Source organism: Glandiceps talaboti, chromosome 9 (assembly GCF_964340395.1).
Source record: "Glandiceps talaboti chromosome 9, keGlaTala1.1, whole genome shotgun sequence".
Lineage (NCBI taxonomy): Eukaryota > Metazoa > Hemichordata > Enteropneusta > Spengelidae > Glandiceps > Glandiceps talaboti.
This window is the reverse complement of record NC_135557.1, coordinates 3,226,937-3,252,403: the sequence shown is the minus strand read 5'-3', so window position 1 is coordinate 3,252,403 and position 25,467 is coordinate 3,226,937. Positions and strand designations below refer to the sequence as shown.

The window sequence follows — 25,467 nt, the reverse complement described above, 5'->3', positions numbered from 1 at the left end:
GACGTCATATTTTTTTGGAACAATTCAATATCGTGTATCTGATGTCATGGTGTATGTCTCGTTCACGTAACACGTTGACGTCATATTTTTTTTGAACAATTCGTATCGTGTATCTGATGTCATGGTGTGTGTCTCGTTCACGTAACACGTTGACGTCATTTTTTTTTGAACAATTCGATATCGTGTATCTGATGTCATGGTGTATGTCTTTTTCACGTAACACGTTGATGTCATTTTTTTTTTGAACAATTCGATATCGTCTATCTGATGTCATGGTTTGTGTCTTGTTCACGTAACACGTTGACGTCATATTTATTGAACGATTCGATATCGTGCATGCCATATTGTGTGTGTCTCGTTCACGTCACAATTTGTTTTTGAAAGAATCAATATGTCATAGTGTTGACGTCATAATTTTTATCAAAACGGCTCGTCTCGTTCACTTAAGATGTTGATTACTTTTGTTAAAACATAATGTCACAACAAAAATGTAATGTCATAGCTTTTACCTTTCACATCATTCCCATTGGCGTGTTCTTTCTCAGTTTTGGAACATAGTTGCCGAATCATATACTATTTCTATGTCGTGATCAAAACAAAAAGATAGCTCAAAAAAGACCCATAAAAATGTTATTGTCAATATTCTTTCTTTCTTTCTTTGTATTTTTTTCTTTATCAAATAGTCACCTCTATCAACCATAGCAAATACCTAGCCAACGTTAGTCGTCCCTGGTAGCTCAATTGGTAGAGCAGTGATTGATGAATTTTATTCAAACAGATCACAGATGCTGGTTCGAGCCCGGCTCGGGGAAAACTGTTTTTCTTGTTTGTGTTTTTTTTTTAAAAATTACTTTCAGTTTGCTCGCGCCACACACATTTGCTAACACAGAGACAACATATACGGCGTGTTCCGGTTATCGAACGACCGGTCATTTAGCAGGTAAGCATCGTAAGAGGGCGCCCCATATTCGACAAAGTGAGTAAACAACGTTTCAGTGTTAAAAAAAGTCAAATTTTATTGACATAGTACGCCATTAAGTGTAGAAAACACTCGACACCGAACATTCCCAATCGAAATAAAGATCTCAAAATGTTTTTCTCATTGCCATTCTCTTTCTCGTAATGTCTTGCCATTTCTTTTGCAAACGCATCCACCCTGCAATGAAATGATCCTGACTTGGCATGCAAACAGAGATAAGCTGTGACTACAAGTAAAATAGCTTGATAACAATCGATCTGGATGCTGTTGCTTTGTTCTTTATCATATATAACGACCACAGAGATCGAATTCTCGTCTTTCCTTGGACAAAGAAGATTTTCCCTCATGATGTTCCATTTCATTATGATGTTTTCCTCATTGTCCTCTTGCATATCAAGGAATAGAATGTTAACGCAAAGCCGTATTTCTTCACTGTATTTAATCTTCAGCCTGTTCCAATACTCGTAGAGTAATGTATTGTTTATTGGAATATAAGTGTTTTCGTTAGTGATCGACATGATGTCAATGTCATTTGTGTGATCTTGTGCGATTGAATGGACCAATTCCATCAATGCAGTTCTGAACACGTCTTCCGCCGACATCATTGACAATGGGACAAGACCTGTTATGTTAATGTATGCTCACGGACGGACGGACGGATGACGAATGGAACTGAAATTCCAGACACTTGTCATTTGTGAGTGGTACATCTTTACATTTCGTAGCCCAACACTTTTGGCTTAGTTCGTGCCTGTCTTCGTCCCACACAAAGTACTGTTTTGCCTGTTTGTGGGAGTAACCGACTCGTGGACAAAACGACTCATGCGTGTCGAAGTAAAGGTACCTGCCAGACTTTAAGTGTTGAGTCCAAGTATCGATTGTGATGACCAATTTGTTTCTAATAAAAGAGATGACTTTCTGTATGATTTCTTTAACTTCTTGGTCACTGCAAACGCTTCTACGTGCTGATTGAAAGACGTGTTGACATCTAGTACCCTGCTCTGGACATTGTAGTACGAGAAGACCCACTACGTCACGTGACGGTGGGGTGACGTGAGGATAGTGAGCCAGTGCAGTCACAGTACTGTGTAGGGCTTCTGTGTCGACAAGGGATGGATTGTCACACAGTACAGTCATAGGCTTTAGTTTCTTCTCGGGTTTTCCTTGGCTCGAAGACAATTTGTAACAGAAGGGCAAGCGAAGACTTTTGTTTGGACAGCAAATTGCACTGTCTATGCAGTGTTGTCTGTGTACTTTTAAAGTCTTTGTTGCATTAGCTGGTAAGTCATGTTTGCAGCCTGTACTTGGATCAGTGTGACAAAACCGACCATTCACCATGTCTCTGACATACTTCCGGCCCTCGTGTTGTACCCATTCCATTTGCAGTACACGTCTTGCTTCCAAATCCGTACCAATTCTCTTGTTTACTTGATCGAGAAAACGTTTCACTTCGCTTATGTTTTGGAAAACAACATTTCCAGGCAAATGTTGGTACAAATGCAAAGACAGTTTACTTGTGGTGTCGCTTTGGTAAACAAACATTGGCCATTGGGTCACCTCACTCACTTTTCCCTTTGTCCATTCTTTCATCTCGTCACGTAGTATTTTTCGAATTTGCACTAACATGGTTTTAACGATTTTTGCTTTTTCGATGTCATCGTTTACAGGCTCAGCATCGATGTCTATGGGTATGCACGTTATGTACAGGTTTGGCCTGAATACTTCACAGTAATTGGCCGTAGTGTGCTGGACTACGCCGTCCAATGCAGAAGGCGTGAAAAGGGTGAACTGTCTACCTGTGGAGTCTACAGTTTGCTGTGGTATGATTGAAGAAGTAACAACCATTATATCTGTGGGTATACTCATTTCGAAACACAACCAATCACCAATATTGTTGGAATATGGTGGAGGTTCCATATTGGCATATGCATTTGCCAGTTCTGACTGTTTCACGTTTTCGACCAACTTCATACAGTAACGTTTGTAATACACTGTTTTTCTCCTGGCAACTTTGCCATTGTAATGAAAGTCTTCCATCACTTTTGGTGAGGTACCCTGTGAGGGGCTGTATGTGTGAAGAGCCAAGCTCCTAACGTCCTCAAAGACAGCCATTGTTAAAATAACTGTGAAATCACAAGAGTGATTGTATTTATAGGTCCTCGTACTGGGGACAAGACATGTATATACGTTTTTTGATAGATAGATAGATAGAAAAGGTGCACTATAGGATATGAGCTTTTCATTTGAACAATGTCAGCCATCAAGAGAGGAACACTGCCCTGTGAAATTCGGCCAAGTAAACTCATTCAAAACGAAAAGTCTTTACCATGGTTGGCATGGCCAGATCAACACACAGTCAAATGCATGGCCGTCGAAGTAATGGACTTAGAAGCACCCAACCAATCACTATACGGCTGTAAACCGTATACGTACACACTCCTGCAGACACTCTTTCGCATGGCAAATTACATCAAGTCAAAGAGGGGAAACGTCTTTGTGGCAGCGTCCATTCTCAATTTATGTGGAAACTTAACCCTGTCCAAAGAGGACTCTGTAAAGCCTTACGGGCACATCTTTTGGCTGATATATCAAGACATTGGCATACATCCGAAAACGGACACGCTGAGATGTGTTGTTGAAGACACGATTCTCGTGAACCATTCTCTCAGACAGTACCACGAACTTCTTCAGATCGATTTCGAACACGTCGATCTACAACCCATTCAACTGAAACAGATAAACGACGTGTGTGAGGAAAGAAACAATTTGGAAGACGGTCTCGTTATGCATAATGCAAAACGAAGAAAACGTGTTCACAAGTCAAAAGAGAGAAAGGAATTCGACATGGAAATTGGTTATGCAAATTCTCTCATGAAAAAATATCATGACAATTCAGACGAATGTAAAGCACTGCCTAAAGTGTACCGTCTGGCCGACTTCGACAAGTGTCTAGAACTATACCACATGTACAAGTTTTCGGATTGCAATGCCATGGATTTGAATGACATGTCGTGCAAGATTCGTGAGAGTGACGAGCCAGCAGCATGGGAAAGACGGTACGAATTGTTAACACCCCAATATCTATTCACTTACTCTGTACGACGTCATGGAACAAACAAACACATTGACGAAATGGCACACTTTCTACACCAAGACAACAATGAAACAACAGGAAACAACAATACTCGACAACAACTGTTACAGAACCTCATGGACTGTGCCAATGACGAAGATGGCGATGACTACAGTTTGACACAGATAAGTGAAAATGCCCCAAGAAACAAACTCATAGACGAAATAGCAATGTCTATGATGAAATTCAAGTCATACGAATTAGATATCGAAATGGTTCATCCTGTCTACTTTATTAATCGCCTGTTTCCCTCAATACAACACTTCAAATCTACACAATCCCTTGTGACCAGTCTGAGTGGTACCAATATACATGACACACAAAGATTGGTACAGGTGAGCTCGATTGCTCATCTCTATGCCACGACACCCGAAGATGCAAATGAATTGCTCAAAAACACTGCATACAGAGCTAAAAATCCAAGTATAATGGCCATTAAGCAAGTTCTTTATTCAATTGGTTACAAGGCTGCCAAATATCCCCAAGAGGCGACCAAGTACATCCAATTCTATAAAAAACTACATGAGTCTGAACGACTGTCGATGGCCGGAGCCATCAAGTGCTCGTACCGAGACAGTGTTGTTTGGTTTAACAACACGACTGGTTTTGTTGGCAGATGCCTGAACGCCATGAGATCACCTCACACAGGTCAGAGAATACCCATGGTGTGTGATACGATACGCCATCTCGACATTGGTTACCAATTCTTATTCAGCCTTTTACAGATGATTTCGTGTGCAACAGGCACACAACACACATTGGTTGAACTGTTATACATACTCTTGTCGGGTTTCAAACAATTGAAGCCACACAAGTCAATGTCCTTTCATGGTCTATTTTTAGGACCTCCCGGTACAGGTAAATCTCGTCTGATGGCAGTGGCCAGGGCCATTGTTGGCAAAGACTACTCATATGTCTTGAACTACAAATCTCGAAAGTCAAGTCTCGTGCCCTCCAATGAAGACGTGTCCAAGAAAATATGCTTTAATCCCGAATTCGTTGTGTGTTCGTCTGCAAGCGGAAATGGTAACCCACTGGCCACAGAACAAAGTGCAGAGTCAGCAGCAATGAAAGAGGAACTCGATACAGGTTACACAAGGTCAAGGCGAGTAGAAACCATAACCAATCCCCTAACTGGTCACACAATGCACATGAACACTGAAACAGACAACGTTTGCGATTATGCTACTTTTATTGCCATGAATGAAAAGAATCTCTGTCCCTCACTGGACAGTCGAATGGTGACGTTTGAAGTGGCACAGTGCAACATGACCACCTTGCCTTCGGAGGCAGATACACTGGAATTCAAAGTGCAGGATTTGAAAGTACCCGAACTGTATGGAGCCATAAGGCACATCATCATGGAAACTTCGCGTCTTCAAGAAGTCGGTCTCTTTCCTCACAGAAATGATAATGAGGAACCCATAGACTACAAGGGTATGGTCGCTACGTGGGAAAGGCTTGGCACAGTGTGCGAGGAGATGGGAATACTGTATGGTTTGAAATACAACATGCGAGCTCGAGCTCGTGTATTCGACATGGCAGTATTACTGGCAGAAATGTTTGCCGTTGTCAGGGTGTACGGATGTCCTCCTAAGCACATATGGGATCAGCAGGATGACCTTAATCAGAATGACACTAACGTTTTCGATCACGAAGCTTTCAATAAGATCACAGAGAAACACATCACATACTTGCAGAATACTCCAGACCATGTATTACACAACGAAGTGTGTATCGAAAAAGTGCCAGACCCTGCCGATGTCATAACTGCATTCTCTATCCACTATCAGTTTATAGAGCAAGACAGAAAGATAGCCAGGGCCATAGTTACAGACACAAAGGCTTTGGACCCACTTCAACCTACCGAAACGGATGAAGGTGCAGCCTACTTCACTCTTCAGTTTGCAAACGAAGAGAGTCTGGTGCACAAACTCGAGAAGACTACGGGTTTGACCAGCAAACGATGTAAAGATGCTCTTCTTTCTATGAGTGGGATGCGGTTTAATGGTAAACCAGTTTACAAAGTTATTGCATTGCCAAGCCACCAGAAACAAAACAACCAGAAACAACAACTTCTCTTTCTTGCTGCATATGCCGCAGAAGTGTATGTGGCTGAAAACGAGACGAAAATCAACAAACTCTGTACGAGGCTGACAGATGTAATAGAAAAGGGCCAGTGTTATGGAGAAGATGTGTCGAATTACACCATGTTATACATCGACGATGCTTTCTTAAGAGATGTGGCATTTCTTCATCACTTGAACACCGCCAAAGTGCACATGGGGACTCTTAACACGAGATATGCTTCTGAACCACCCTATCTCACTGTAGAAGGTGAGCAGCCAACAGAAAGAGTGTACGAAGTTTCTCTACATTTTGACATTCAAGAAACTCGCTTGAAACTAGTTCAAAGACATTTGCTTGATACCATGCGAAGTGCCAGAAAACCCATCATAACTGACAATGGATATGTCCTTGTGGATTTCAAACACATGAACGTTTTAACATGTTTGCAACCCCTGACGAGTCGTGATCTACACACAACCAGGAACAGAGTACCTTTGACAAGGAAACTCAACAGGTCTGGGCAATTGGCCATACATTGGTCTGTCTTTTTACCCTCCAATGATGATCTACCAGAGGTGACAGTAGTCCGGGAGAAATGTATCTGTGAGGGTATGTGTATAAATGATTATTTCTGTGTCAATGTACATTTGACAGCTGCCCAATGGGAAACCACACAGTACACCCCACCCACAGACAGTGGGGAATGTGGATGTCTGAGGTTTGATGGAACGAACATTGACAGTGAAGCATATGTCAGTTTGACGTGTCTCAATCAACTCGTCGAAGACAGAATTGTTAGTTCTGAGCAGTCAATGATTAAAAAAGTGGTAGAGAAAACAGTCTTTCGAAACATGACAGAGAGAAAATCGATTGTGTACGTGGACAAGTCACACAAACCCTCACACAAGAACCTGTTTTACATGTTTCAAGTTTTAGACATTGAAACACTGACAGACAGACACGGTGGCCAACTGCCCGAATTTTCGTGCCCTAACCCTTGCAAGAGAGACTTCGTTAACTCGATAACAATCAAGAGTATTTTTGGCGACACTATTGGCAATCAAATGGCAGTTGAAGAACCAGACCAGCTTAAACTTCGACCAGGACACGTTTCTAAACGAAAGGCCTACATCAGCTTGCTTGCAGATGGCACTGTTGCAAAGCTCGAAAAGGAATTCAGTTCCATGGAAGAATTTAGTCAACTGTTGGGGGAAAGAGTGTTACAAAGAGTCAAAGCTAGGCAAGGGATGTATCGACCATTCAAACCCGACACACACATGAAAGATTTTTCCACGGGTGTGGAGAATAAAGAACGAGAAATTTAGTTGAATTGCGTTAGTATTTACGAGGCAAGCATTTCAATGCTATGTTGGTAAAAGATGAAGATTATTTTTGTGTGTGGTTTCACGACTGATGTTACCTCCAATGCAATGGAGGAGTGTGCTCAGGGACGTGTGGGAACACGTGCTATATATATTCGTCCAAACGAAATACGTTATGCAGACTGCAAAGACTTAGATGTTGTGAAGACTTCCAAACAAGACCCCCTGTCTCTCATTGTCACTTCCAGAAATACACTCGTCATACAGAGTGGAGTTATATATTATGCATTGAAAAAAATCAAAGAAGCTCTGGCAGACAACATAGATACAGTGATCACCAATGTGTGCCCAGTGACAAGTGATTTGGTTTACAAAGAATGGGCTTTTGGAAGAATGGAACCTCACGTCGACAAAGAGATCGAGAGATACAATGACTTCATCAGAAGAAATGTGACAGATTTGTATTGTTTGAAAATAAATGAAGTAGAATCAGTTGTCAAAGGTGACATAGAAAAGAGGTCTAACAAAAACAAAATGCAAATGTCAGAAGACCAATTCAAATTCTACAAGTCCAGTTTCGATAACATTCTCCAAATGTTCTTGGACTACACAGTGAAGAAGAACATTAAAGGAAGCAAATGGTGTGGCACTGTCAATGTCAGTTCATTTGATAATAAAGACAAACAGAAAGAAAATATAAAGTTAAATTTGTCGTCTGCTTTGGCAATATTAACCTAGCAGAAGAAGACAGCTCCCTAGGTCTAATAAACCAATGTAACACATTATTTGAAATGTTAATAAACACTGTGTTCAGTAAACAGAAATAAATGCTTCTTCATCATTTCATTTGCACACACACATACACACACACACACACACACATATTTAATTACACAGTTGTATTCTTGCTTTTGTGGTATTTTTATTTCGTTTTTATTTCTTTATCTCGTGAATACTTTTTAACAAATGGTGAGCCAATTTCGTTCAGTCACTCTTGTTTCATTTTGCAGTCTGTACAGAAAAACCTTTCACCACTCTCTGTGAATTCTCTGTGTCTGTAGCATATCGGCAGCCAACATTTCGCACACCAGTTATGCAGTATCCTGTCACAGCAACTACATGTTTCCAAATCGGTAGCAGTGCTATTGTGCCATCCCGATGCCTTCATGGGACACATGCAAAAGCCACAGAAATCACAGAAGCAACGACATGGAGAAAGAGCAGTCTCTGAACACTCTTTACACTGTAGTGTCATGTCTACCTTGAATGAACAGCCACATACATTTGGAGCGGTCATGTTATCACCACAGACACCAAGTTAAAAGTGTTTGAATGGTACCAAAATATGGCAGTTTATTTGTTTTCTGAATTGACGTGGTAGCACTTGACGAACCTGTCCAAAAACTTGACGAGACTTTGCTTATGATGTAGTTCCATAGAACGTCTGTCTTTGCCTGTCATTTTCTCGAAACGACTCTCTTTATACTTTTGGTTGTCTCGTAGAAATTCGCAAAATGAACTGGCAATGTCGTGTTTAAACACAAAAGACAGAAACTCTTGCACAGCTTTCTCGTCACGACCCAAAACACCATGCAGTTTGGTGTCAAGGGCCTGAAAATTATCAATGACAAGGAACTTAAACCAAGGCGAAACACCTCTTATCATGGGTCGACCGTTCACCACCTCTCTGTCCAACACTTCAAAATTACTAAGATTAAACAAGCTACCAAAAAGACGAGCCAAATCTTCAAGACCGTGTGTCTCTTGATTAACAATGTTTGACTCTTTTCCCATCTTTTCGAGTTCGCTTTGAATCTCTTGTTTTTCAAGCATTTCCTTTTGTATCAGAGAACTCGACTCATTGAGTTTCTCTGACAGTTGCTGCACTTGCATTTCCTGTCGACTTTTTTCTTCGTGCAGTTCTAACAGTTGCGTTTTCAAAGCCAACAGTTCAGTTTGGTGAATCTGTTTCCCATCATCAATATGTTTTTTCTCTTCTTCGATCACCTCGTTGGCATTCTCTCTCTTTTGTTCCTCGTCATTGACTTTGTCATTGTTGGTCATCTTCCCTGTTTCCTTTCTTGATGCTTCCAAGGCCTCGATTGTTTTCTTCAACTGGGTTTCCTCACTTTTCAAACCCTTTATGCTCTCTTCTGCTTCCATGTACATTTTGTACAGCTGATTGTACCTTTGTAGAAGAGGTGGGCATGATTCCCGCTCTTTCAGTTTGTATTTGAATTTTGTCGGCACCCAGTCATCCTCTTTCTCTTTCTCTTTGGAAGTCTTTCGCCTCTTCCTGTATAATTTGGCCCTCACTTCTTTTCGAACTGCAATGGTTTTACCTTTTCTCTTTCCCTTTTCCTTTTCCTTTCCCTTTCCTGACAGAATATCAGAAATAGTTTTTGGCACTGCACGATACATATTGAATCAGTCAGTCCCTGTGTACATATGTGTTTGTATATATGTATGTACGAAAACACACTTTCTCACTTATAGACACATTTATATTTATGTTTTCAAACATCTTTTATTCATTAATGAAATGAAAAATAAAAATAAAAAATGTCAGAGTACCATGTCTCTTTCAGTGACTTTGTTGCACATATACGTGAAAATGGCATAACCGACTATTTTAGCAATCACATCACAGTCGATGAAGTTCTCGACACATCACCACAGTCAGTATGTCAAGACAACGACAATGTTGTCGAAACTATCAAACGTAATGTTGCTCGTGTTCAAAACGATTTCAAAGTACACCAGGCACACATAGATTGCATAGAGTCTGATGCATTTCCATTACCAGATCTACCAAAACACGAGGGAACAAGTACATGGTTGAACAGAGTTTATAATGGTAAAGGTAAACTAATAGGCTTTGCTAAAGTCTTAAAAAGTACAGAAGGCAATGCCACTGTCCTAGAAAGAAATGGTCAAAAGGCCAATGCAACAGTGAAAGGCGGTAAGTTTGTGGTAAAACAGCGATTCGATCTGCCACAGCTGTGTGCACCAGACTTCCAAGTACAGCATATCTTGAATCTCTGCAAATCCCACAGAAAAGCTTGGATAATGATGAAAAACTTTCCAGCTAAACATGTCTAGTGATATTCCATCAGGCTTTGTATGCAAAGCAAGACGTGGGTGGTTTGGGTAAGGAGACTGCTTTTGCCACATGCTGCAAGGACCATGTGTGCGTCTGCAAGTCTTCCTTCGAATTGAAAGATTTGTCGCATTCCACACAATCGAAGGTGGTGGTCCTTCTGCTATGTGACTCACAGTGGGTTGTAAACTCATCTTCTGTATCGAAAGCCAGCTGGCATGACTTGCACAGAAAACACTTCATTCGGTCGACTTTCAACTTGTGATCTATGCTCTTGTAATGTTGGGCTGCATTACCTTCACTTGAAAAGGGGACATGACACACGTGGCAGAAGAGTGGGTATTTTTCCGGATGTAGCATCACGTCTTCCTTCTTTTTGTGTGGCCTGCCTTTAACATGCTGTCTGTAGTTGTCTTCACCACTGACTGCTACGAGACACACACCACAGATGAACTGACTATCCATTTTAGGGCTTTTGTGAAGAGGACTTGAGAGAAAGCTTCCCTTTTATACAATTCGTCGTGATGAATTGTGACGTCATGTCATGGAAAATGATGACGTCACGAGTATCACATACATACAAAGGGGTGACGTCACCTTATTCTCAGTAGTGGACCATGATGTCATGATTCGTCACATGACGTGACGTCATGTCATGGAAAATGATGACGTCACCTTATTCTTAGTAGCGGTCTATGACATCACAGGAAACAAACTATAAAAAGGAACGTGGCCACAGTTTGTGTCATACATAGCAACATGGCATCAACCAATAACTCACTGCGTTCCATACTTAACAATCCTACACACGTCAACCTCCTTGCTGACAACCATTTGTACGTGAAGGACTTGGTTCGCTGCCGGAAGTGTCGATTTTACACCAAAGTGAGGAAATGTCCAGTTCAATTCATTCTATTCATACACTTTCTCTACAGCCATTCATCCCAGTTGTGTTTTTCTGAGAGTTCTAATGATACATTGAGACGCATGCCTACGCTTCTATCGAAGATGGTTAGATATGTGTGTACAAATGGCAACAAATGGTGTTCGTTTTTCGAGAAGGCACTATTACATGTTTACCGGGCATGTGTGGTACATGGTGCACTTTCACCATTTGAAAGCCAAGCAGAGAAAGCAGTTATGCTTACTATGTACATTGTTTGTCAGAGACTTTTTATTCCCGGAATGATACCATCGAGAAACATGCAAATTTTTGATATCTGCAATGACCTTAAGATTGTTGATGACTTGGTGAAAAACAGAACCCAAGATAAGTTGCGCATGAACTTTGCATGGATCATCAGAGACTTAAATATGCGACGCTTGCTCAAGATTCGTTCCCTAAACACCATAGCTAATGTCGATCTGCTGACAGACACCGAGCTAGATGGAGGACGAGAAGAAGAAGAAGAAGGAGAAGGAGAAGGAGATGGAGAAGGAGAAGAAGAAGAAGAAGAAGAAGTATGTCATTCATGTACACGCCAGGAGAAAAGATTAGCTGAAATGGAGGAGGTAGTAGAAAACTTCACTTGCAAAGTGTGTTTGGAAAACGTCATTGCACTTTACGGTGACTGTGGACACGTTATTTGCGAAGAATGTTACTCTGGACTGTTACAAAATGCAAGTGATGATTTTGCAACTTGTCCAAATTGCAGGTTGCCTTATTTTCCAAAAAAATTGTATGTTTAAATAACAGTTTCATGTTTGTTAATAAAAACCATGTCTAAACAACATCTTGTGTATATGTTTTAGTTGTTGTTTTTATTGGAATGAATGGGTAAAAGAGTGTCACTCTTGTATTAAATTAATATGTTCATCGTCTTCAGTCTTATCGAATAAAATGTCCGATTCGTTATCAATGGGTTGAGATGACGATGGGTCACCAAGGTCGACCTCAACAGTCTCTGAAGACAGTAACTCTTTCAACTCGTCTTCTAATTCCATTTTGTCATCCTGGGTGTAGTCGTTCAATGTCCTGCTGTCCAGTGGTAGTTCTAGCCTCTCTGACACGTCTGTGATCAAGTCCTGATACCTTGTGGCCAATGTTAATGTGTCCTCCATCTTCTTCTTTCTGACATTCCCAGGCATCACACTCAATGAACTCTTGCTGCTGTGAAACATTGCATGTTTCTCCGTACTCACTGTGACATTGAACATATTGATTTCCATATTGCACAAGAGCTTGTGGTATTTGCGCAATGACTTGATCTTGTTTATTAATGTGAATAAGTCGTTCTTGACTACCTCCAGATCAATTGTCGTGTTTTTCCTAGCTTTGTACACTATTCCTTGTGGCGTATCTATTATATAATAGTTATCAACAATTGTTTGAAGGATTTCACGTCTCTGAGTGGAGTACTCTTTTATCTCATCAGTGACGAGCCTCTGTCTGTCTCTTATCAAGTTCAACATCCCTTCGAGTCGTTTTTTTTGCTGACTGAGACCTTCGCATCCTACTTGGTCCTCCTCTACACCTAAACTGTTGTCGCCATTGTCATCATCATCGTCGTCGTATATACTGAAGAGATTATTGTCTCGCTTCAACTGTTTCCAACCGTTCCGCTTCCTACACATACCACCAAAGATGGCCATGACCTGCTGCATGATGCCATTCTTCTTCTTTTGTTTGATGATATTTACAGATGGGGTGCTCATGTCCAATACACCAAGTGTTTATTTTCAACCCAGTGGTGTACACGTTAATGGTGTAAAGACAGGACCGGACAAAATCTTTTTAATTGGCACGTCATTCGGCCACAACATCATCCACTTTGACAACTCAAACTGGAAACCAGGCTGTCACGTATTTGTCAACCAAACATGTTTTGTCATAGAAAGAGTCCATAAGCCACACCTACCAATGTCAAGTTTCCTGCCTGCAAACACTCTCATCTCGTATGAACAGAACATAACGATCCGTCCAACGTTTTCTGCATGCAGTGACCCCCTCAGGTTTTGCACTGCAGCCTCGCAGAACCACAAACGTCTCTTTTTGGAGTGTATACGTGGCTTGACTAATAAAAACATTACGGATTGTCAAGAGGAACCTCAACCGATTAACCTAACCTATCACGTCAAGTTGCTGACAGACACACTACCGCCTTACAATGACATGGTCAAGAAGAGCTCATTCAGGCTGAACATGGTTTTGTCTGTTTTTGTCACAGGTGTTATAGTTATTTGCACTTGGTTCATGATCAACGAACATTTACTTGATGTCAGTAAAATCATTAATGTTCTACATGCAAAGATGCTGGACAAAATACAGGAATGGGGACAAAGACGTCAGTGAACAATCGGATACAAATGTGTCTTGTGTTTCTTTTTCAATATGGCGCGATTAGTTTCCCACTGGCTAGATGTGAGGTTGAACCGAAGTCCCTCGAATTTAGGAACTATTTCAATACATTCTGGGGGATGTCTGAGTTGACAAGAATGTACGAGGGACACCAGTTCCATTGAGCAACCGATGAGACACCGAAAGACGGTGGGATGTGGGGGACTTCCCAAAATTTGAATGGTGCTTTGGCTCGATGCAGCAAAAAAGACTGTTCCGCTCACTCTCAAATATTGACCAGCCATACTTGGCAACACCACAACGTTTGGAATGTCATTACCAGGTCCCAAAACAAGCTGTAAAGTTCCATCCAGCAATGTAGCGTCATCGACATGCAGTCCAGAGACAACAGCACTGACATTGTCTGTTGATGGAAGAGCCGGTGCTAAACATTCCTGCCTGACAACACCAAGAGACCGCAGACGAACGCTATCGTCTTTGCAAGACAGTCGCTGATTCAAGCAATTACAGAAACACTGCTGAAGTGCACAATCGAAAACCTTACCCTCATAAGACACACATTTTTCGTTCTTGTAACACGACACATACACCCCATTTGACCATTTGTCATGACACCTACACCACTCTGGATGTATGGCATTGGTATGACAGCGCACGTAACCATTCAGGTCGTTTTTGTCCCAGTCAATACAGTGTACAGGAGGTACATCACGTGCAATAGTATCGACATGACATCCCTCAAATGGGTGCTCAATGGTTTTCACAGGAGCACCACATATCAACTCGGGTGGCTTTCCCCCTTCACAGTTACACGCACAGTTCCGAACATCACAACGCAACAGCCTTTGCATGTCATCAAAGTCATACGAACAGAAAACAGGCAGAATGCACCTAGGTTCGTGCACACAGGGGCAGTTCAAGTCACCCCTGCACATATCATTCAACCACGATATTGCATGACATGGCGATGATATCAGGTCAAAGTCACATTTGCGACCTACAAATCCAAAGTCAGAACAAAGACACGTGTAGAATTTTTTCTCTGCCATGTAATCATCATCAAAAAGGACACTCCTACCCAAAGGCATAGTGTTGTTTGTCGGACAAGACACATCAGTAACTTTGAAGCGGTTTGAGTGGCAAATGCACAAATAGAAGAAGAGGGAAACAATTCGTAGTAAAATCATGGTGCATATACACCTCATTCATCAGTGTTGACGTATATATACAAATTAGCACTTTGCATACCAAATAAATAAAATAAAGATAATCACAATAGGAATATATCTTTTACTGTTAATGTCATGGTATCCAATTATCTTAATTGTCACTATGACGGTCCGTTGTGTTTGCCAAGATCAAGTGTACAACCTGTCACTCAAAAACTTGAAAGTAGAAATTCCGTATTTGGATGGACTAATCGAATTCAATCAATTGGAAACACGACAATGTGGCTCTAACATATTGGAACTGGAATCTGTGTTTGAAAACTCCCCTTTTCCAGTGGAATACTGGCACTTGTTCTTGTCATACATTGAAAGAAAAGAGATTGTCATGTCTGCTTCTTGTGACTCTGGTCAAAAGACGTCCCTTACTCTCGAGAACATTGGTGATGTTACCACTGCTGCTGACTACCTGAACATGACAGGGTGGCTGGAAAAATTAGCATGTTCTTTACTGGAAAATTTCGACAGTAATTTTTGTAACCATGACATCAAAACTACGTTCGGTATGCTCTACATCACAACTAGGTTCGGTATGCTTAAAGCCCTGGCCAACTACTTCAAAGTACTCTGTGACTTGCCAGCAATGCATGATGATCTGTTAGATGTTGTGGCTGGCCACCTGGCCGTGTTTGCTTGTCATTTTGGCGACACAAGCAGAGCATTGGATTCTTGGTGTTTGGAGCACATCTCTCGTTTGGTTCAGCGAAAGAAGCAGTTAATAGCAAGTGATGTTGGTGTCTTTTACCTCGTCAGGGATTGGTTGCAAAGTTGTGTCGACAAGATAGATACATTATTGAAAGGTTGCAAGTTGTTGTTCTGCTTTCCAAGTAAAAACGATGCCCTCTTGGATGACATGGTGTTTCAGACCGTGTGTGACATGCTTCTGCCACTGGCACTTGATACCCGTTCTCCATTAGCCAGTAAAATGCCTCCATCCATGCGAAATGTGTTGAGTGCAGTCCAAGCCATAGAAAACACGGAGTCTCAGATGGATGTAACAAAAGTTCTTGTCAGTACATATGCCAAAGAAATGAAGTCTCGTATTCAAGACAAAATGACTCTTCCAATAGACTGTACTACCTATAGGGTGGGCATTAGGGATGGTGGCTATGTAGAGATTAGTGATTCACATGGCAATAACCACGAGAATGTTTGGTTTAGAGAACTACCAAGGAGCGCATCCTTCACCTGGACCGTAAACAGATTCAGACGCTTTGATTTCAAGCTGGTTCCGGGCAGAAGGATATTCTTTCTCCGGGCAAAACAACTAATAAATAAAAGCAATAATGAAATATTTCATATAGTGTTTGAGATACATGTTGGGCCTTTGCCATTTTCCAAAAGCCCCCGTGTTGCTTTGGAATGGGAACCCCTCTTCGTTCACTTGTTTGAAGACGTTGAGGTCCTTAATCCTCTGGTGAGAATATACAGTTACGACGAATTTGTTCTGATTCCTGAACCTGTAGGTAACAATCTGATTGTGATGCATTGCAATGGGCCTTGGAAAACGAAGCAAGATGGTTGCATTACAACGAAATCGCACTACAAGTACACGTCTTACATAATGGAAGACGTTTGCAAGAGATCCATATGTATTGTACCCTCTCCGGCACGTGCTTGCTCTTGCATAATTATATATGCAACAGACGCCAAAACCAGAGATATGGATGCAGAGGTCGTTGTTGTGAGCCCGATACACAGAAGCACAGATGAAGTCATCACTTATGGTAGGGTGCCTTTCACTTGTGCTGCCGAAGTCGACATAAATTATCCACCACTCCCAGAGGGTCGTTATTACCCATCGCTGCATTACGTACCCAGTGTGGGACTCGTGTGTATTGGTTCTTTGAAAATCAAGGGAAAAGTCATTTCACACGACATATGTGAGGTATTCGTGAGCATGCCAGTATTTGTTATAAAGGACATAGAAATGGACGAATGGAGAGAAGTCAAGTTGCAAGAGGTCAAAGGGGTTCGTATTGACAGACAAGATTTTGACATACTGTCAATGCCCTGCATGTACCATTGTGAAGCACATGGTAATACAAATCGAAAGAATCCGTTCCAATGCAAGAAGACTAACAATGATGCTCCAATGGTTGGCAAGGCCTATAAAGATGGCAGACTTCTCCTGTATGGAGGTGACGAAGAACTTGCATCTGTGAGCAAGCTCTTCCATCTCTTTGACATTCTAATAGATTTCAAGAAAAACACACTCGAGCTATTGAAGAAAAATGGATGTTGTTCAGATAATTTGCACGGGCCAGAACCCATTGACTGTTTTTATTACGAACTTTAACTTGAAGTTCTTTTTGGAGGTCGTCTATCCAATTCTTCATGCAAAGAAAGTCAGCAACAAAGGTGATATCTGCAAGATTGTCTGGTGTCACATAAATTTTGCACTTTTCATTTACGTTCCTGTAGTAGGCCTCGAAACTGAATTTTCTTGTCTGAACGTATGACAAGAACAAATGCCAGTACTTGATATCAAAGTGCACATTTTCGACGTGATTATCCAAATAGACAATGTCCTGTCCCAACTCGTAAAACCGTATCAAAGAATCCAAGTAAGGTATTTCTTCTTTCAAAACGGAGGGTAAAACAGTATATTTGTTGCCTCCCAGGCGAAGGCAGATTTTTCTCTCCACCATAGTCGTTAAGTCTCTCAGACAACTGACAATTGGCTTCTGAAGAAGAATGACCTCTATGTTTATATACCCTACGACATCGTGATTTACATGTCACGACCATGCCATCCCATTAAAGTCCTGATGTGACGTCATAACTTTCTTTTCAAAATAGTATAAATGTCTAGGCCCAACTGCATTCAGTGCTTTCACTAGACGAAATGGATCGACAGCATGATATATTTTCTTGCCGTTGTGTTTGCCAAGATCAAGTGTACGACCTGTCGCTCGAAAACCTGAAAGTGGAAATTCCATATTTGGCAGGACTAATCAATTTCAACCAATTGGAGACACGACAATGTGGCTCTGGTGTATTGGTACTGGAATCTATGTTTGAGGCCTCCCCTTTTCCAGTCGAATACTGGCACTTGTTCTTGTCATTCATTGAAAGAAAAGAGATTGTCATGTCTGCTTCTGGTGATTCTGGCCAAAAGACGTCCATTACTCTCGAGAACATTGGTGATGTTACCACTGCTGCTGACTACCTGAACATGACAGGGTGGCTGGAAAGACTCGCGCATTATTTACTGAAAAATTTCGACAGTGGTATTTGTCCCTATGCCATTACAACTACGCTCGGTATGCTCTACATCACAACTAGGTTCGGTATGCTTAAAGCCCTGGCCAACTACTTCAAAGTACTCTGTGACTTGCCAGCAATGCACGATGATCTGTTAGATGTTGTGGCTGGCAATCTGGCTGTGTTTGCTTGTCATTTTGTCGACACAAGCAGAGCATTGGATTCTTGGTGTTTGGAGCACATCTCTCGTCTGGTTCAGCGAAAGAAGCAGTTAATAGGAAGTGATGTTGGTGTCTTTTACCTCGTCAGGGATTGGTTGCAAAGTTGTGTCAACAATATAGATACATTATTGAAAGGTTGCAAGCTGTTGTTCTACATTCCAAGTAAAAACGATGCCCTCTTGGATGACATGGTGTTTCAGACCGTGTGTGACATGCTTTTGCCACTGGCACTTGATACCCGTTCTCCATTAGCCAGTAAAATGCCTCCATCCATGCGAAATGTGTTGAGTGCAGTCCAAGCCATAGAAAGCATGGAGTCTCAGATGGATGTAACAAAAGTTCTTGTCAGTACATATGCCAAAGAAATGAAGTCTCGTAGTCAAGACAAAATGACTCTTCCAATAGACTGTACTACCTATAGGGTGGGCATTAGAGATGGTGGCTATGTAGAGATTAGTGATTCACATGGCAATAACCACGAGAATGTTTGGATTAGAGAACTACCAAGGAGCGCATCCTTCACCTGGACCGTAAACAGATTCAGACGCTTTGATTTCAAGCTGGTTCCGGGCAGAAGGATATTCTTTCTCCAGGCAAAACAACTAATAAATAAAAGCAATAATGAAATATTTCATATAGTGTTTGAGATACATGTTGGGCCTTTGCCATTTTCCAAAAGCCCCCGTGTTGCTTTGGAATGGGAACCCCTCTTCGTTCACTTGTTTGAAGACGTTGAGGTCCTTAATCCTCTGGTGAGAATATACAGTTACGACGAATTTGTTCTGATTCCTGAACCTGTAGGTAACAATCTGATTGTGATGCATTGCAATGGGCCTTGGAAAACGAAGCAGGATGGTTGCATTACAACGAAATCGCACTACAAGTACACGTCTTACATAATGGAAGACGTTTGCAAGAGATCCATATGTATTGTACCCTCTCCGGCACGTGCTTGCTCTTGCATAATTATATATGCAACAGACGCCAAAACCAGAGATATGGATGCAGAGGTCGTTGTTGTGAGCCCGATACACAGAAGCACAGATGAAGTCATCACTTATGGTAGGGTGCCTTTCACTTGTGCTGCCGAAGTCGACATAAATTATCCACCACTCCCAGAGGGTCGTTATTACCCATCGCTGCATTACGTACCCAGTGTGGGACTCGTGTGTATTGGTTCTTTGAAAATCAAGGGAAAAGTCATTTCACACGACATATGTGAGGTATTCGTGAGCATGCCAGTATTTGTTATAAAGGACATAGAAATGGACGAATGGAGAGAAGTCAAGTTGCAAGAGGTCAAAGGGGTTCGTATTGACAGACAAGATTTTGACATACTGTCAATGCCCTGCATGTACCATTGTGAAGCACATGGTAATACAAATCGAAAGAATCCGTTCCAATGCAAGAAGACTAACAATGATGCTCCAATGGTTGGCAAGGCCTATAAAGATGGCAGACTTCTCCTGTATGGAGGTGACGAAGAACTTGCATCTGTGAGCAAGCTCTTCCATCTCTTTGACATTCTAATAGATTTCAAGAAAAACACACTCGAGCTATTGAAGAGAAGAGGATGTTGTTCAGATAATTTGCACGGGCCAGAACCCATTGACTGTTTTCATTACCAACTTTAAACATGAAGGGATAATAAACATGAAAATTAAGAACAAATCATTTATTTTGTTATTGCTTTTTATTGTCTTTTTCAGGGCAAATGTTCTCTTCCCATGTTCCAATGGATTCACAAACATGCCGGTGCCATCTTCTTAATAGTTGACAGCATCGGTTATGACACTTTTCACCAGAGGGTTCAAAATCGATCACAATATCATATTCTGTAAACAATAACCTTGTGCAAACCAGGCGTTCATCTCCCCAGTACAATAGCAGTTTTTTCCATGTTTGCAAACTTTTCCTGTCAGGACGACACATGTTTGCTACCTTTGCATCTAGACACACATGGACACATGAGCTCGTTGAAAAAGTCCACTTTCACACATATGTCTTTGCTTTTTATAGTCAATTCCTGCCAATGACCAGTGCCAACCATGTCAAGTGAAGATACCGGTATATACTTCTGCCAATAAACAGTGCCACTCATGTGGGAGATTTATAAGGGTCAATTTAAACATGCAAAAATGTGGGGTTTTTAAAAAATCTACACACCCAACCACTAGCGACTCAAAAAAATTTTGAAAAAAAGTCTACACACACGTGTTACAGAAAACTGTCAAATTCTAATTTGCATATATGTCATGTGACCATTTGCCAATTGATACTCCCACGAAATGTTTCAGAAGCCTCATTTGCATGCATAAGAGAATGCGTGTCACTTGAAGTGATGTGTTGTCACGAAACAATTCTGTGTCCAATGAATTGTGGGAGATTTATAAGGGTCAATTTAAACATGCAAAAATGTGGGGTTTTTAAAAAATCTACACACCCAACCACTAGCGACTCAAAAATTTTTTTTTTTAAAAAGTGTACACACACGTGTTAAAGAAAACTGTCAAATTCTAATTTGCATATATGTCATGTGACCATACGCCAATTGATACTCCCGCGAAAATGTTTCAGAAGCCTCATTTGCATGCACAAGAGAATGCATGTCAAGTGAAGTGATGTGTTGTCACAAAACAATTCTGTGTCCAATGAATTGTGGGAGATTTATAAGGGTCAATTTAAACATGCAAAAATGTGGGGTTTTTAAAAAATCTACACACCCAACCACTAGCGACTCAAAAAATTTTTTAAAAAAAAGTGTACACACACGTGTTAAAGAAAACTGTCAAATTCTAATTTGCATATATGTCATGTGACCATACGCCAATTGATACTCCCACGAAATGTTTCAGAAGCCTCATTTGCATGCATAAGAGAATGCGTGTCACTTGAAGTGATGTGTTGTGACGAAACAATTCTGTGTCCAATGAATTGTGGGAGATTTATAAGGGTCAATTTAAACATGCAAAAATGTGGGGTTTTTAAAAAATCTACACACCCAACCACTAGCGACTCAAAAATTTTTTTAAAAAAAGTGTACACACACGTGTTAAAGAAAACTGTCAAATTCTAATTTGCATATATGTCATGTGACCATACGCCAATTGATACTCCCGCGAAAATGTTTCAGAAGCCTCATTTGCATGCATAAGAGAATGCGTGTCACTTGAAGTGATGTGTTGTCACGAAACAATTCTGTGTCCAATGAATTGTGGGAGATTTATAAGGGTCAATTTAAACATGCAAAAATGTGGGGTTTTTAAAAAATCTACACACCCAACCACTAGCGACTCAAAAATTTTTTAAAAAAAAAGTGTACACACACGTGTTAAAGAAAACTGTCAAATTCTAATTTGCATATATGTCATGTGACCATACGCCAATTGATACTCCCGCGAAAATGTTTCAGAAGCCTCATTTGCATGTACAAGAGAATGCATGTCAAGTGAAGTGATGTGTTGTCACAAAACAATTCTGTGTCCAATGAGTTGTGGGAGATTTATAAGGGTCAATTTAAACATGCAAAAATGTGGGTTTTTTAAAAAATCTACACACCCAACCACTAGCGACTCAAAAAATTTTTTAAAAAAAAGTGTACACACACGTGTTAAAGAAAACTGTCAAATTCTAATTTGCATATATGTCATGTGACCATACGCCAATTGATACTCCCGCGAAAATGTTTCAGAAGCCTCATTTGCATGTACAAGAGAATGCATGTCAAGTGAAGTGATGTGTTGTCACAAAACAATTCTGTGTTCAATGAATTGTGGGAGATTTATAAGGGTCAATTTAAACATGCAAAAATGTGGGGGTTTTAAAAAATCTACACACCCAACCACTAGCGACTCAAAAAAATTTTGAAAAAAAAGTCTACACACACACGTGTTAAAAAAACTGTCAAATTCTAATTTGCATATATGTCATGTGACCATACGCCAATTGATACACATGAGAATACGTGTCACGTGAAGTTTTCACAACTCATTTCCTGTTGAGATGTATTTACGTGGCCTTGCATGATGTGCTAATTGAATCATGAATGTCTACCTTGTAGGTCCTAACGAGATTGTCGAAGACACTCGTCAACAGATCAAGTCCCTTGAAAACCAGGTTAGCAAATTACTGAAGGAAAAGTCTGATGTGTCCAAACGCTTGACACAAGTGAGTCATAAATTAAAATCCATGGAGAGAATGCAAAAGGACATGGAAAGTTTGATGGAACAGTGCATTGAACATTCCGATGCAACTGCAATGGAGAACTCAGAACTGAAACAACGTTTGGACTGTCTGGAAAACGAAAAAGATGCTGTCTTAGTGCAGGCCAGATTGAACAGAGATGACTTCATCAACGAACTCAAGGTTAATTGTCGCCTGCAAGACAAATTGCAGAAGATGACAATTGGGGCTGATAAATTTAATGTGAAGCTATCCACAGATAGTGACAGTGACACTGATGGTGACGGTGTCCTTTAACTATTGATATTAAAATGTATGCGTATTGTATATATTTTCTGACGTGTTTTTTCGTGACGATACACAGAACTCTCTATGTATAAACGTTTGGGATCTGTTGGAACAGGGGACAGTCATGGACAAGGGGTCAAAAGAAACATCTTTTGTCTCCACTGAAGACCCTCGAGTTGATTTGCAGAAATCGTCCGACAACTTCCTACGACTCATACAGATAACACTTTTGAACCTTTCACACACTCGAAATGGCAAAGACAAATCCAAACCTCTCGTATCGACACTGTCCTGAGTTGTCTTTGGAAGAGATTGCCACTATCTTGTGTGAGCAATCTGAACATGCATGGTTGTACTTGCTCTTCGTCAACAACCATCCACCACCCGGCCATTGTGGTTGGCTGTTGACCAATGCACAGTTCAAAACACTTTCCCAATGTTTGCAAACACATACTCGAGATTTGAGCGAGGGTGTGAAGGCAGCTGTTAGACCACTGCTTCAATGGTGCCATATACACATGCGATTTTTAGAGAAATTTAGACATGGTGGACTTGGTAAGGAAATAGACAATATAAACAGACACTGTTTAAAGAGTTTGACTGATTGTGATTTATTACTGCATGAAAATGTATACTTCCAGTGGTCACAAGAGAGCACCGAAATGCTGTGTCTACTTAGAAACGCATTGCATAGTTTCTTGACTGTCTTTGGAACGATGCCTTCTCTTCCAAAAGGTTTGGTATCATCCACCTCCAGGTGTTGGGAGTGTCGATTCGAACATGCCCTGAAACACCAAAAGTCCTACGAAAACACAGAATGTCCCCATTTGTACAGGACGGTGTCTGCCACATTTAAACCAGACAGTGGCACCCTCTTTTCCCTGCAGCATCCAAGCACCCTTGACAGATCTAAAGATGAGTCTACAGAAGATGAAAGACAGGTTCTCTCACCACAACTGCAAATGAAATTGCGCCAACTTGCTTCTGAAAGGAAAAGACAAAACCTAATATTGCAAGAAATCCGGAAAGAAATGACAGAACTGAATTGCAAATTAGAATATCAATTGGCACCCAAGACGTTTACTTTGGACGTGTATGGAAAATTCAGCGACCTGTGTATGTACTTGAAAGAGCGTCAGAAGGCCGACGAGGCTTTTGCAAACACATCCGGTTTACAATGTCTACACGATCCTGTGTGCAAGGAAAGACTTGCAAGAATGCTGAAAAGCATCTCTTGGAATGACCACTTTCAAGGACAGGTCCTTGACATGTTCTTTTTCTTGTCACTTGATCCACACACCCTGAAAAAAAGCAAGTGGCGTCTGGAGACCACCTACAGAATGTGGATGGATGCTGGTAATGTAAACATACACAAAGTTTGTGATTTTGTCGAGGAGTTAAAACGTGTGCGACCTAACAATGACATCTCAAAGAGTTCTGATTCATCAGTGGACCTTTTTCACTGCTGTTACTTGCACTGTTTAATGAAAGAATTGGGTAGAAAACACCATTTCCCAGTAATGGAGGCACACAGAGTTGAACACTGGAATGGTAGAGATGGTATTGTGTACTTGTATGGAAAGGAAGTAAACATGGGACTGCAGGTGATGGGCACAAAGTATTCTTTCAAAGGCAGTGACGAATTCCAAGATGCTTGTCTGGCTTGGTTGTACAGTGTGACCATTCGTAAAGATAGCATACACAAACACGTGTTTCTTGGAGAAGACTTGATACCTCAACAACCTTTATTCTATCCCGTTCTGGTCTAGCCTTTCTTGTAACTTTTCCACTTTGATTTGCAAACAATATATTTTTGAGTGGAGGTCACCCTCATTCCTAACACGTTTGTCAGTGTAACGATTGTAAAGGGCCATGGTGATCATGGCCATCACATCTCCAAAATGGATTGACAGACGCGAATGGAAGTCTGTTTCGGGAACCTGTCTGAGACGCAAATCCAGCAGGGAGAGAGTGGACAGTCTAATAAATGTTTCTGCCATGAAATATACAAACTTGTCATTTGGCCCATATACTTGACCCAACACATTAATCATAGTGAGTTTCAAACCACAGAAAAGGGACGAGAACACCAACTGGTAATTGATCTTGACATAGTTGACATAACTGTACCTTTCGTCCCCAAACGATTCAGCCAAACTACCACCTAGTCTCAAATGGGTGAAAACGATATAAGTTCCTAAAACATAGGCAACGAGAGCAAAAATGAACACTAGCCCCTTTGAAAAAGAAAACGACATGACGATCAACTTGTTTTGCTCTCGAGTCCCAAACAAGTGCATAAATGTTTAGGTTTTTTTTGCAAGTAAGCAAGCAATACAATGTTTTCGTTTGGAAAACAGAAAAGGAAAAAGAAGGTCAAGAAGGAAGAAGAACGTCGCCTGACGGAAATTTCGAAGAAGAGAGAATTAGCACTACTACGC

General features: G+C 40.9%; 1 protein-coding gene across 1 annotated transcript in view; it reads right to left on the bottom strand.

Moving 5' to 3' along the window:
- LOC144440436 (hydroxylysine kinase-like) overlaps nucleotides 1-25,467 on the bottom strand; it is a 204,871-nt gene that overhangs the window by 138,873 nt on the left and 40,531 nt on the right. The gene's annotated exons all lie outside the window — the stretch shown is intronic.